Here is a 15981-nt window from a genome sequence, read left to right on the forward strand (position 1 = left end):
GGGAATTGATATGATTGGCATGATTGAGCCCAAAGCTTCAAACGTACATCGTTTCATTTTGGTGGCTATCGACTACTTCACAAAGAGGGTTGAAGCGACATCGTATGAGAATGTAACCAAGAAAGTTGTTGTGAGGTTCATCAAGAATCAGATTATATGCCATTATGGTGTGCCAAGTAAGATCATTACGGATAATGGATCAAACTTGAATAATAATATGGTGGAAGCTCTTTGCAAAGACTTCAAGATTGCACATCATAATTCTTCTCCCTACAAACCTAAGATGAATGGGGTTGTTGAAGCTGGAAACAAGAATATTAAGAAGATCATCCAGAAAATGGTTGTGACCTACAAGGATTGGCATGAAATGCTCCCATTTGCTTTGCACGGGTATCGTACATCCATACGCACTTCAACAGGGGCAACCCCTTTCTCACTTGTTTATGGCATGGAAGTTATGCTCCCAGTAGAGGCTGAGATCCCATCATTGCGTGTGCTGATGGAAGCCAAGTTGGCAGAAGCTGGATGGTGTCAGACTAGGTATGACCAGTTGAATTTGATTAAAGAGAAGAGATTAACTGCCATGTGTCATGGTTAATTATATCAGCAAAAAATGAAGAAAGCTTTTGATAAGAAGGTTAGACCTCGTGTGTTCAGAGAAGGTGACCTTGTGCTCAAGAAGATGTTATCTTTCAAACCAGATTCTAGGGGCAAATGGACTCCTAATTATGAAGGCCCATATGTTGTTAAGAAAGCCTTTTCAGGCGGTGCTTTGATTCTTACAACTATGGATGGTGAAGAGTTCACTCGTCCCGTGAACGCCGATGCAGTCAAGAAATACTTCGCCTAAAAACGAAAAGAACAGGTCGCTAAGTTGAAAACCCAAAAGGGCGACTTAGGCAAAAATGAGCGTCTCGATGGATTGAAAATCCGAAAGGACGATCCAGGAAACAATTAGAGACATAAAACAGAAGAATTATCCTGATAATTTGATCACCCCACCTTGGGGAAATTTATGCAAAAATTAGGGATTATGGCAAGTAACTACATCCTATTGATCTTCAGTCTTGAAGACATTCTTGAGCACAACGTTTGTTTTTAATTCATCTTCAACCAAAGCTAAGAGCACAGTGAATATTAAAGTCGGTAGAAGGATTAGCGATCATTGTATTCAGTGTAGCCTTTTTCCATGTAAATTACCATTTTCAACTTTTGTAAAGATCTATGGAGTCTTGTCATTTACAGGCTACCATTCAATTAAATAAAGTTGAGCTTTTATCCAATTGTTTCTACTCCTATTTATCTTTCAGCTAAATAGAATTAAATTTTATGATGATCATTTTGAAATTGACTTTTTAAATCAAAATCATGTTTTCTTAAATAAAAGCAGTTACTTTTAAGAGCAATCGATTTCATTTTAGGAATATCGACAACGGTCTGAAAACGGGTGAGCCCTAAAATACAAAGCATTGTTGGTTTTCCCCAAGCGGAGGGAGTGATCCATGTCTCCTCGCCAACAACATTTCATCATTTCAAGCCGAATCTCGTTGATTTCGCTAGCCGAGTGTGCATTTGCCTCCTTTGAGTTGTAGGCACATTTTTTCCAGCAATTTGCATAGATCCAGCACAAAATTTTGCTTTCCTCGCAAGTCGCCAATAGATTTCAGTTAGCACTGATTCTTGAGCAACATTTTTCGGTCCTCTGCAAGGTTGTATGCCATTTGATGTGGTGTTGACCTAAAATTCCTCGTAGAGTTGATGGTGTAGATCCTCGGCAGATCTTTTCCTTTCCCCTAGCCAGGATTGAGCTTTTGGGACTGATGATTCACATTCATCCCTTACCTCTCTTTCTCCAGATGTTTCCCTCCTGTTGAGATTGGCTGAGTGTTGTATTGATGATTCACACACACACACACACACACACACACACACACACACACACACACACACACACACACACACACACACACACACACACACACACACACACACACACCAGAGGCGACCGTCTACAGCAAGTGCGAAATAAACCACTTGTACAACAGAGGCAAACAGCACACAATGGCACCACCACCCGTTGCATTCCTCATATGCAAAGAAAAGTAAGTGTCACCCAACAGAGTCGGAACGAGATTAAGAGTAGAGAAAATCCTAATAGCATTCACATCCACACACTTGTCGATGTTGGGGAACAACACTAACCCATAGATGAGAAGTACAAATATGGCCTCAAAGGCGTCCTCACTCATGGCCTTCCCATACATAGTAGCTTGAGCAATGAGGAACTCAGAAGGGAGACCTTGAGTTCCACCTTTGGTAGTCATATGAGCACCAACCAGAGATTCATCTATATGCAACATCTCAGCTATCTCTCGAGAAGTAGGAACACTCTCTAAGCCACTGAACGACATCTGGTCTAGAATAGGTATACCCACAAGATAGGCATACTCCTCAAGTGTAGGCAAAAGTTGAAAATCTGGAAATGTGAAGCAATGGTACGAAGGATCATAAAACTGCACCAATACGCTCATCAATCCTTCATCCATCTAAGTAGTCAGAAGAGGAAGAAGCTTCCCAAAACGAGCCTTGAAACCCAAGGGATCTAATACATAGGATGTCAAATTCCTTAACTCCTTCAAATCGGGTTGTCTGAAGTTGTACTTCTTTGTATTCCTTCTTTGTCTTTCCATGTCTGAAAATTTGCAAATAGACCTCTTAAGTTCCTTGAAAATTTTCTTCATTATTGATGATATGAATGCAAATGGGTGCATGAATGCAACAATCACACTCAAGGATCAAGCAAAGCACACCAAACAAAGGTCATGGGATGGATCATGGAATCCTTAATATCAATCATCCATTTTGGTGGATTATGGTTTACACCTTATCAACACCCAAGTTCCATTGATAGTAAGGATACATGAATGGATCAACCACGAATCAAGGGTTTGTTGCAAGTCACGAGCATGGAGTCTCGGTTTAGAACCACCCAAAGGGAGTGTACTAGGGTTTAACCTGCCAAACATGTTCTATAAGAGGTTCCCATAGTCATAATCCCATCTTTCGGCTATCATCGGAGAAACGACTACTTGTATTCCAAAAATATTCTCAAGAGAGACTCCTATGAGTGTAGTATCGCGTAACAATCGTATCAAATCTTACACTTGAACGACTTTCGCACTACATCCTAAAAATAGGCAAGGATGGGCTTGGTAAACTAAGGTCCTTGGCTTCTAAGGTCTATATTGGAAAGAGTAATGTCTAACCACAACTACTTGTGTGACATTATTGATCCCAACATGACCTCCACCAAGTGAATGGACTTGCAAGTCAACTTGCTAAGGAATAACTCCATACAAGTCAACAAGACTATGCCATTCTCCTATCCTAAGTGCACTCGAGTTCGGGTATAGAACTCATCTCACAAAGATCACCAAGCATACAAGGAGTTAATATTTCAAGCAATTCAATCATTACATACAATACAATAATCCCAAATTGCACAAAAATATGTCACAAAACAATATACAATACAATACAACACAATATGAAAAGTAGGCAAAACCCACTAGGCATCTTATCCCCAGCAGAGTCGCCACTTTTATGTAGCGGGGTATTCGTTACCATTAGAGATATTAACTAAATCCAAGGTAAATCACACAAGTCGAGTCGCCACCGCACTTCTATTTATCCAAAGGAATGGTTAGAAAGCGAACAAAAACCTAAAAGTTTTATCGAATCAAAAACTAGTAAAAATGTCAGAGATCTGGGTAAGGGGGTTGGTTATGCAATGGGAAGGTTTTAAGCACCCAAAACATCCTAGGTACTCCTAGGGAGCCCTTTTCATACTTTTTGTAAGGTTGGTATTTTGTGAAAATTTATTTGTGCAAACATGATTGAAGAGATGAGAAGAGAATATACAAGTTTATTTTCATTTTGTGTTTGGATGGATAAACCCATTGCCTACGTACCATCTTAAAAAAGATTAGGATCAAAACCTCGTAGTTCGGGGTAAAAATCTCAAAAAATGAGTTGGTGCATTGATTGGTCCAAAAGCCTTAAGGTCTTTTGTTATCCAAGGGAGAAATCTCAACCTAAAACCACAAATCCACCATGTGAGGATAGCTTCAACATGCTAGTGAGGGGTTAACCCTATAATAAGCATGGAAGACTCATTGTCCATCACTAAGGATATAGGTGAGTATTACATCTACTTCAAGGATAACTCAAACCTAATAGCTAAAGGTTATGAAAAATTTGATTAAGGAAGTGGCCATTGAAACCAAAAAAAGACATTTGAATGGGTTATATTTACCAATGAAAAGTATGTACAAAATGGTCAAAGTTGACTTAGAAGTTCAATTGAAAAGAAGTGTTATGAAAAGAAAGTTTGAAAATCAAAAGAATAAGGCTTAGGTTTCTAATGTTTGAAAAGGAGTGTTAATGTTTGCACAAAGTTTTGGCTTGGGTTAGAGTGGAGGGAAGAAGAAGAATGGCTAAAGTCCTAAACATACAAGAGATGAATGATAAGAAGTAAAACCACAAGTGGAGTTCTGTCATACCCCAAAATTTGCCCGTTAATATTACAAGGCATTTTTCAAGGCACTCCAACTTATGTTTCAAGGCATTGATCTTAAAGGAACCAAGACCCAGCACACAGATGGCCAAATCCAGAAAATGGCTCAAACTGGCATGCTCGCTAGGCGAGCAACTCCTTCGCCTAGCGAACCCTTTCCTACGCCACTCACCTAGCGAAGCTTGTGAATACCAGAAAATTCTGGGCTTCATTCTGAGCCCATCAGGTCACAAAAATTATTATAAATAGCAGAGCTTCATTCAGAAAAAGGGGACAGAGGCAGACGGACAGAAACCCTAGCAAAGAAACCCTAACAGAAGCAACACAGCAAACCCTGGAGGCTAACCCAGAGAATTCAGAGCAACCCTAAAGGAGACCCTGAAGGAAACTCATCTGCACCAAGGTTACCTCCGCCCAACCCAATTCGACTTGCCAATTCAAGTTTGCAATTCAATTGCAAACAGGTTTGCATTACTATTACCGCTTTTATGTTCTTAATTTGCATATGGCATTATGATTGAATTTATAAAAATATTTTAAGTTTTTGCAGGTGAATTTAAGTGTGTATGAATATCTTGAATGTTTAACCATGTAATCTCTGTAATGGATGCCATAGGGTGTGAAGCTTTCTGGAATTGTACTGTTACCAAAACCAGAACCCGCAGCCGCTCGCTAGCACATCGCTAAGCGAGCATTCGCTAAGCCTTCGCTAGGCGAGGCAGGGGCGAACGCGACAGTCGCTGACTTTTCTGTTCTGATTTTTTCTCATCTTACATGTTTTATCATAGCCATGCATTGTTTACCTGACCCTATTACTGTTGCGATTCCTTTCATTTGGTGCAACTCTTGATTGCACCCTGATTTGGTATTCTGATCTGTTTGCTGAATTTTTGTAAGGGTTCACATACTCCCGGAGAAGGTAGCTTGCTAGGTATTCCACTTTATTTGTGGGATACCCTTGGGGAAATTCACCCTAATTACCTAATCAATTATAATGTGGACCTAATTACCTAATTGATTACAACTACCTAATTGATCATAAAATACTGCCTTTGAATATGTGATCTTGGACCTCTCTTTATTGCCTTACGGTATTACGGTATTACGGTCATGTCCCGCGAATATGGGGATACACTTAGCAAAGACCCTTCGGTTATATCATCATGTCCCTATAAGATAAATCATAGTCCCTCGGATGTTGCCTGCGAATATATGATTTTGTCCCTCAATGACCTTTCGTTGTAGCCTACGGTTAAATGATGACTGTCCCTTCGAATGCTAAGGTATCCTTACAAATGTTGCCTTCAATGACCAATCGATGACCCTACGATGACCCTTTTACATCCAAAGGATAAAACTACTTACTTCTCAATAGTAAAGACAGTTTTACCCTCATAAGGATAGGAAATGCCCATAAAGACCTTGGGTGGGTATAACTCTTAATTGCTGGCTCACGACCTAAAACATTTTTTTCATACCTCACATTTTGCAAATACTAGAAAATCACCACTTGGTATACATTCGTGCTAGAATCATTGCCAAGTTATATTTTTCTAAACCGCTTTCAAGATTAAACGAGATAAATACTTCGTATACATTCGTACAAGAATCATTACAAAGTTAAACTCTCTTTTCAAAACATTTTTTAAGCAATTCACAAACACTTTTTCAGACAAACATAAGTGATCCGGCAATTAAGAGCCCATGGATAACCATGGATACAAAGGGTGCTAACACCTTCCCTTTGTATAATGTACCTCCCGAACCCAAAATCTAATCAAGGTCTTTCCTGTTCTTTTCCACCTTTCCTTATTGGATAAAAGAAAAGTCGGTGGCGACTCTTGCTATCCGCGACATTTGCTTTCCAAAGCAAAAACACACAAAGTCAGTTCACCGTACGACAGAACTGGCGACTCTGCTGGGGACCAACAAAGAGAGGTCACCTTAAAAAAAAAAAAAGATCACTTGTTGTCTGATTTACTTTTAAGGGGTTGCTTGGGTATTCCATGCTTGAGTGAAAGATCCTACACCCGGATCTAGTGTACCTTAGGTAAGTAGCAATAGATCATCGCGATTATCCGGCGTATACTGGAATGGTTAAAATGATGGCTACGGTTAATGTGACACTTTGGATGTCCTGATGTTCCTCATGTTTACTTGAGGAAAAATTTGGCTTCCGCGTGGTGTCATCAAAGCATTAACCAGACCTTTAGAACCCTAATTGACTCATCCTAGCTATTAGAAAGTAGTGAGATAACTGACTTCGGTTCCGACTGGGGTTGGTTGATACTCGATACTACACTCTTTGAGATTGGACTTTAGGGAAATTTTGGTCAACCGCTTGGTGTTGCACTGAAGTGGACTTAAGGAAAGGTCGATGATTTGAGATCCTTCTAGAGCCTGGTTACTATTCTAGGACAGGTGGAACCAACCAAACTTCAGTAGGGAGGGTACTTACCTATGGAACTCATGCAAGCCTTAAAACCTAAGAATGATTGTTGTGTGACTTGTTTGTGCTTGTTATTTACATAACATCATAACATCATAACATTGTACTAACCATTTCAAGGACTTAGGGATTTAGCTTTGCTCTGTTAAACAGGTTATGGCTTCCAGGAAGACCATCCGGATCAATCTTGTAGCGATCTCTCCTCAACTCAAGGATTTAGTGTCAGAACTTCCCGATCACGCTCAGTTCATCAAGAGACATGGTTCCCTCCTCAATTTGGTTACTACTGGTTTCAAGGAAGATATGATGAGAGTTCTATTCCAGTTCTCCGATCCTAAACATCATTGCTTCACCTTCCCGGATTATCAGTTGGTGCCCACATTAGAAGAGTTCTCCAGGCTGCTTGGGATACCTATCCTTGATCAAACACCTTTCAGTGGTTTGGAAAAGATTCCGAAGCCTGAAGAAGTTGCCGCGGCTTTACACATGACAAAGTCCGATATTGAAACTAATTGGGTAACAAGAAGTGGAGTTAAGGGTTTGCTGGCCAAATTTCTGATAAATAAGGCCCGAGAATTCCTAAAAACTATGAGTGTCCATGCTTTCGAAGATGTTCTAGCACTACTAATCTATGGTTTGGTGTTATTTCCTAATCCAGACCAATTCATAGACATGAATGCTATTAAGATATTTCTCACTCATAACCCTGTGCCCACCTTGCTTGGAGACATTTTGCATTCCCTTCACACTCGTACTATGAAAAGGCAAGGGACTCTCATGTGCTGCGTACCTTTATTATCCAGGTGGTTTATTTCGCACCTTCCTCAATCAGTCTTGAAGAACGAGCAGAATTTGAAATGGTCTCAAAGGATAATGTCGCTCTCCCATTCAGACATCCGTTGGTGTCCTAATCTCAAAGAAAATGTTATCATCATTGACCGTTGCGGAGAATTCTCTAACGTACCACTCCTGGGGATAAGAGGAGGTATTACTTATAACCCAGCTTTAGCCCTACGTCAGTTTGGTTATGCTCGAAGAGATGGTCCACATGAAGTAATCCTTCAAGGCACTGTGTTTGACTATGACAACGACCCTCAAGGTCTCCGTCAAAGGTTCGTACGAGCTTGGGGCATGGTGAAAAGAAGTACTTTAGGACAGAAAAATTCTATTCCTATGGAACCTTATCTCAGATGGGTACGCGCAAGAGCTCGTGAATTTACCATGCCATATCTTGCAATCGGACCTCTGATTGTCGAACCAGAAGTTGAAGGAGGTACTCCTCAGATCATTCCTTATCCAGATATGCCTACCGATGTTGAAGAATTAAAGAGATCCTGGATCCAGTTGAGAGAGGAAAGGGATACTTTTGAAGCCCAGTTCCGCGCTGAAAGGAAGAAAGTGTTAGAACTCACCAGCCAGCTTAATGAGGAACGAAGACTCAATGCATATCTTCGCCCAAAAAGAATCCGTCCCTGGGAGACTTGAGCTTTCATTGTATTTTATTATTTCCTTTTTGTAATGAACACTGATTAAAGAAATTATTAATAAAAAGTTCCTCTCTTTTTGGTGGTTTACGCAAAGTTAAATTCCAAAAGCCCTTGAAAACATTTCATACATTGCATAGCATAACATAACATTGCATAACAGGTATTCTAAAAGATCAATGTTCTTACGGTCTTCCTTCTAAACAGAAAAATGGCCCTCGAACAAACTGTCAAGGATCTCCAGGCTCAAAATGCTCAATTCCAGGAGATGATCTTGAGCTTATCCAAGGGGCAGGAGGAACTGAAGGCTCTCTTGCTCGAGCAGAAGAAGGACAAGAAACCTGTGAGTTACATTAACCCGGGAAGAAGGCTTAAAGGACAGGCTGCAGGAGTCAAGATTAGAATTCCGAAGGATCAAGAAGAGGGGACAGATTCAGAAGAGGAGAATGCTGATCCTTTCAGCCAGGAGGATGACGATGAAGATTATGAGAATGAACAGTATTCTCCAAAAGATGATAAGTATAAATTGCTAGAAGAACGCATGCTAGCTATGGAGGGTCAGAAGGCGCCCGGTCTGGATTTCGAAAGCTTGGGACTGGTCTCTGATGTGGTCATTCCTCGCAAATTCAAGATCCCCACTTTCACTAAGTATGATGGTGCGTCTTGTCCTCAGATGCATCTGAGAGCTTATGTGAGAAAGATTCAGCCGTATACCACTGATAGGAAACTATGGATCTATTTCTTCCAAGAGAGTCTGTCTGGCACACAGTTAGAGTGGTACTACCAGCTCGAGAGCTCTAACATCCGCACCTGGACTGATTTAGCGACAGCTTTCTACAAGCACTACCAGTATAATTCTGAATTGGCGCCTACTCGGCTACAGTTATAGAGTATGACTATGGGATCTAAAGAAAGCTTCAAAGAATATGCTCAAAAATGGAGAGATTTGGCTGGCAGAGTCAAACCCCCTATGACTGATCGAGAATTAGTAGACATGTTCATGGGCACACTGACTGGCCCATTCTACAGCCATCTATTGGGAAGTTCCTCATCGGGTTTCACTGAACTTATATTGACAGGTGAACGTGTGGAGAGCGGCATTCGAAGTGGAAAGATACAGGCGGCTACCTCTACAAGCAGCAAAAAGTCCTATCAGGGGAAGAATGAATCAAATGCTGTGTACGATCAAAGGAGTCATAACAAGAAAAATCGTGACCATGCCGTTGGAGCAGTTACGATTGCAACACCGCCATCTCAAAACTTCCAGCACAGGCAAGACAGGCCAAGAAGGCAGTTTACCAAGATCAATATGACTTTAGCGCAAGCACTGCAGGGTATGCTAAAGGCGAATTTAATTACCCTCAGAGGCCCTCTTGCAAATGTCAACACTACTTCTCCTCGTTATAATCCCAATGCCAGGTGTGCATATCACTCCGATAGCCCCGGGCATGATACAAACGATTGTTGGTTGTTGAAGAATAAAATTCAGGATATGATCGACGCTGGGGAAATTGAATTTGATCCTCCGGAGACTCCTAATGTCATCACTGCTCCTATGCCTAACCATGACAAGATTGTTAATTCTGTGGATGACAATTCTCACATTGCTAATGTAGCCGACTTAGTGTCTCCTCTCCCGACCATCAAGAATAATTTATTGCAAGCTGGTTTATTTCCAGGTTGCGCTGAAAGTTGTGATCTCTGTATACTTCGACCCGATGATTGCCCGAAGTTGAGAGATGGTATTCAACGGCTGATGGACGATCGTACAATTCTCTTCGAAAAGATTCCTAAGGTAGGAAACCCTATTGAAGAAATATCCGTGATTGCTAGGTCCAAAGTCCCAGTGAAGATTACCGTTACTAGAGTGCCTGTGAAGATTACTGCTGAGCCCAGGGTGGCTCCCCTAATTATTACTGCACCTGGCCCAATACCGTATTCCTCAAGCAAAGCTATTCCGTGGAATTATGGAGGTGATGTTTACATCCATGGCGTAAAGCAAGTTGATAATTCTGCTAATCCTAATGGCATTGTTGGGACTAGTAAAATTACTCGAAGTGGAAGGATCTTTTCTCCAGAAATCTCACCTCCCGCCCCTGAAACCCGAGGAAAGGAACCAGTCAACCCTTCTAAGTCAGGGACACCCGTCGAAGTTACTACTGAAGATGTTGCCAAACAAGAAATGGAAGAAATGCTGAAAATCATCTGCAAGAGTGATTTTGATGTGGTAGAACAGCTGGGGCATACCCCGTCTAAGATCTCGATGTTATCCTTGTTGTTATCTTCTGAATCTCATGCCAATGCATTGATAAAATTCTTGAAGACTGCTCATGTACCTCAGGAAACATCCGTCGATCAGTTCGAAAATTATGTTGCTCATCTGGCTGTTGACAATGGCCTAGGCTTTTCTGATGCTGACCTGACACTAGCAGGAAAGAATCACAATAAAGCTCTGCATATCTCCATTGAGTGTAAGGGGATCACCTTGTCTCATGTGTTGATCGATAATGGCTCTTCTTTGAATGTGCTACCGAAAGCCGTGCTCGATAAACTTGACTGTAAAAGCATTGAACAGAAGCCTAGTGACATTGTGGTGCGTGCTTACGATGGTGCGAAGGGTGTTGTCCATGGTGAAGTGGTTCTCCCTGTCAAGATAGGACCTCAAGTCTTCAACACTATCTTTCACGTAATGAACATTCGTCCTGCCTATTCCTGCTTGCTGGGACGCCCTTGGATTCATGGGGCAAGTGCTGTAGCCTCGTCTCTCCATCAAAAGCTGAGGTATCCAATAGAGGGCAAGATTGTCACTGTGTGTGGAGAAGAAGAATATATTGTCAGTAGTGTGCAGGCCTTCAGATACGTCGAGATGGATGGTGAATTCTTTGAGACTCCTTCTCAGTCATTTGAAGTAGTTCCTCCGACTAATCCTATCCTTAAGCCAACTTCCTGTGTGGCCAAGGTTATTAGTGCTCCTCCTGCTATGATTTCTTTGAAGGACGCTCAAGCCGTGGTTGAAGATGGTGGTCGTACTGGCTGGGGTCAACTGATCAATGTACCGTACAAGTCTGATAGATGCGGCCTGGGATTTAGCTCTGAGAAGGTAGTCAAGGATCAGATTAATGCTATAGAAGATGCTGACAGCGACTGCGACCTGGATAGCTGGATTTTCCCAACGGTTGGTGACAGACTCAATAATTGGAAGACTGAAGACACTATCCCGATTTCCTTTAGTCAGAAGTAATTGTTATTGCCTATTTTAGTGTTGCAAATTTTTAATTTTTTACAATTGAACTTCTTAAAGCATTGTGTCTATGCCCGGGGCACAATAGCTAATTTGTTAAGGGTTTTGTCATTTTCATAAGCATATTCACATTCGATAAATCAATGGACTTTTTGCATTCAAATATCGCGCTCTTTATCTTTCCTGTCATCTTTCAAACAAGCTATGCTTTCTTACACACACTCACGTAACAAATTGCAGATCCATACCCACTCTGGATCCTGCTGATAATAGTTCTACTACTGTTCATTATGACTTTGAAAATCCGATCTACCAAGCCGAGGATGGAAGTGAGGAAGATTGTGAAGTACCTGGAGAACTTGCCAGATTGTTACTGCAAGAAGAAAAGTCTATACAGCCGCATGAGGAATCAATTGAAATTGTAAATCTGGGCACCGAAGTAGACAAGAAAGAAGTCAAAATAGGAGCAGGCTTGGAAAACAGTATCAAAGAAAGATTGATTCAGATGTTACATGACTATGTAGAGATTTTTGCTTGGTCTTATGAAGACATGCCAGGATTGGATACTGATATAGTAGTGCATCGTTTGCCAATGAAGGAAGATTGTCGTCCTGTTAAGTAAAAGGTTCGCCGCATGCGTCCTGAAATGTCTGAGAAAATCAAAGCCGAGGTTATGAAACAATTTGATGCAGGTTTTCTGGCTGTTACTTCTTATCCTCAATGGGTTGCTAATGTGGTACCAGTGCCAAAGAAGGATGGTAAGGTGCGAATGTGTGTAGATTACAGAGATTTGAATAAAGCGAGTCCCAAAGATGACTTCCCACTTCCGCACATTGATGTTCTGGTAGATAACACCGCTCAACACAAGGTATTCTCATTCATGGATGGATTCTCGGGTTATAATCAGATTAAGATGGCACCTGAAGACATGGAGAAAACTACATTCGTGACGCAATGGGGCACTTTCTGTTACAAAGTAATGCCATTCGGTTTAAAGAATGCAGGGGCAACATACCAGCGTGCTATGGTAGTGTTGTTCCATGACATGATCCATCACGAAATAGAGGTATATGTGGATGACATGATAGCCATATCTCATACTGAAGAAGAACATCTCGATCATTTATACAAACTGTTTGAGAGGTTGAAGAAATACAAGTTGAGATTGAACCCGAACAAATGCACCTTTGGAGTAAGATCCGGTAAGCTCTTGGGCTTTATTCTCAGTAGTAAAGGAATTGAGGTTGACCCGGCTAAGGTGAGAGCTATTCAAGAAATGCCAGTTCCCCGTACAGATAAAGAAGTCAGAGGTTTCTTGGGACGCTTGAATTACATTGCCCGATTTATCTCCCATTTGACTGCTACCTGCAAACCCATCTTCAAGTTACTGAGGAAAAATCAAGAGATGATATGGAATGATGAATGTCAAGAAGCTTTCGACAAAATCAAGAAGTACCTCCAAGAACCTCCAATTCTGATGCCACCAGTTGAAGGAAGACCTCTAATCATGTATTTGACCGTGTTAGAAAATTCAATAGGGTGTGTGTTGGGGCAACATGACGAGTCTGGTCGAAAAGAGCATGCCATATACTACCTTAGCAAAAAATTTACCGACTGTGAAACAAGATACTCATTGCTCGAGAAAACTTGCTGTGCTTTGGCCTGGGCTGCTCGCCGACTAAGACAGTATATGTTGAGTCACACCACTTTATTGATTTCTAAGATGGATCCTATCAGATATATATTCGAGAAACCTGCCCTCTCCGGAAGAATAACAAGATGGCAGATGATGTTAACAGAGTATGATATCCAATATACTACCCAAAAAGCAATCAAAGGAAGCGTGTTAGCCGATCATTTGGCTCATCAAGCAGTTGATGATTACCAATCTATGAATTTTGAGTTCCCAGATGAGGATGTCATGCTTGTTACTGATTATGGAGAACCTGGACCGGATGAAGGACCCGAACTGGGATCCCGATGGACTATGGTTTTTGATGGATCTTCTAATGCATTGGGCAATGGTGTTGGTGTTGTAATTATTTCTCCCAGGGGTTGCCATACGCCTTTCACTGCTAGACTATGTTTTGATTGTACCAATAATATGGCTGAGTATGACGCATGTATTTTGGGACTCAAGGCTGCTATAAACTTAAGAATCAAGTTTTTGAGTGTGTACGGAGACTCATCATTAGTAATCAGTCAAATCAAAGGAGAATGGGACACTAAACATCCGAATCTCATCCCTTATCGAGAGCGGGTGTTGACATTAATCCCATACTTTGAAGAGATTACATTCGAACATATTCCACGAGAAAAAAATCAGTTGGCAGACGCATTGGCTACCATGTCATCCATGTTTAGAGTCAGATGGGACGATGAAGCTCCCATGATCACCATTGAACGATTAGATGAACCAGCATATTGTTATGAACTTAACGCTGAGGGAGTAGAGGAGAAACCTTGGTTCCACGAAGTGAAAAGATATTTAGAAACTCAGGAATACCCTGAAGGGGCATCCATCAATGACAGAAAATTCCTGAGGAAGTTCTCCGCTAAATTCTTTTTGAGTAATGGAGTATTATACAAACGTAATCATGATTCGACTTTGCTTCGCTGTGTGGATAAAAAGGAAGCAGAAAAGATTATGGAAGACATACATGACGGTATTTTTGGGACTCATTCTAGTGGACATACGATGGCCAAGAAGATTCTGAGATCAGGGTATTATTGGTCTACCATGGAAGCTGATTGCCACCATCACTCCAGAACTTGTCACAAGTGCCAGATTTATGCGGACAAAGTACATGCACCTCCTGCTCCATTGAACGTGTTGACTGTAACACCCTTCTAAAATACCCCAAATATTTAATTAAAACAACAAATATATATCAGAGTAGATATGCAATTAAGGGTGTCACACAATCACTTCACACCATTCACCAAAATAACTGTCATGCTCTTTATTTAATCAAAATAAACATTGCATAATTCGCAGCGGATAGAAATCAAATCAATCATGCAAAACATGTAACACATTACATGTAAACTGGTTCAACAACCAACAATAAAACAATTAAAACATCCCTTCCCGATGTTACATCTACCAGAGCATGACCCACTAAGGAACTACACTAGACTCCAAGTACTAGCTCCTACTCAATCACTGCTCGTTACCTGAAAAATAGTTGTAAGGGTGAGTTCCTCAATCGATATAATAAGCATTATAAAATATCATGTAATGTTAAGTAAATTAACACATTTCATCACCCTAATCATATCACACATTCAGCAACGGCAACATAAACTCATAATCATACTCATACTCATACTCATACTCATACTCAACACAACCACAAAACACACGTATAATATTGGAACACATCCATTCATATTATACGCCATACATACATTATGCAATGAGACTCCATGCATGCGGTACCGACTATTCGTGAACACATAGTTCAACCTCACCGACCAAATCCAGGTACGGCTACCAAGCTCACTAGTCCCACTAATTTGAGACCTAGTGACTCACTCACTAATTCCTCACCATGGGAATTAGCTACCACCCCAAGGGCTATGCTATGCACGCTAAATCACCTAGCATGCAAACATCAACAACAGTCCACAATGACTAACTCACTAATTCCTCACCATGGGAATTAGCTACCACCATAAAGGCCACACTATGCATGCTAAATCACCTAGCATACAACCATCAACAACGATCCACAATGGACATATGCTCACACTCTAAGCCATAAAACAGTCCATCCACAATTACATACATAATATATACATTCACAACATTATGCATATTTTCACACATCATCAGCATATTTATCACATAATCATATCATGTCATGCTAAATAAGTCAATCACAGTATTAGCACCCTCTACTAATACCTATACTACTCAAAACAACGGGAAATGATCCCTACTATATCACACACCGATATAGGCCAACCATCAAATATGTACACAACATTTAAATACCAATTTTCCCACTTTTCAACAGTGTTAACCGGTTAACGCCCTGGGTTAACCGGTTAACGCAGGACAGAACACGCTTTCTGGCAAAACTCAACAGTGTTAACCGGTTAACGCCCTGGGTTAACCGGTTAACGCAGGACAGAACACGCTTTCTGGCAAAACTCAACAGTGTTAACCGGTTAACGCCCTGGGTTAACCGGTTAACGCAAGACAGACAGCAATTTTTTCCATAAT

The sequence above is a fragment of the Lathyrus oleraceus genome, chromosome 2 (genome assembly GCF_024323335.1).
Source record: "Lathyrus oleraceus cultivar Zhongwan6 chromosome 2, CAAS_Psat_ZW6_1.0, whole genome shotgun sequence".
In the NCBI taxonomy this organism is placed as follows: domain Eukaryota; kingdom Viridiplantae; phylum Streptophyta; class Magnoliopsida; order Fabales; family Fabaceae; genus Lathyrus; species Lathyrus oleraceus.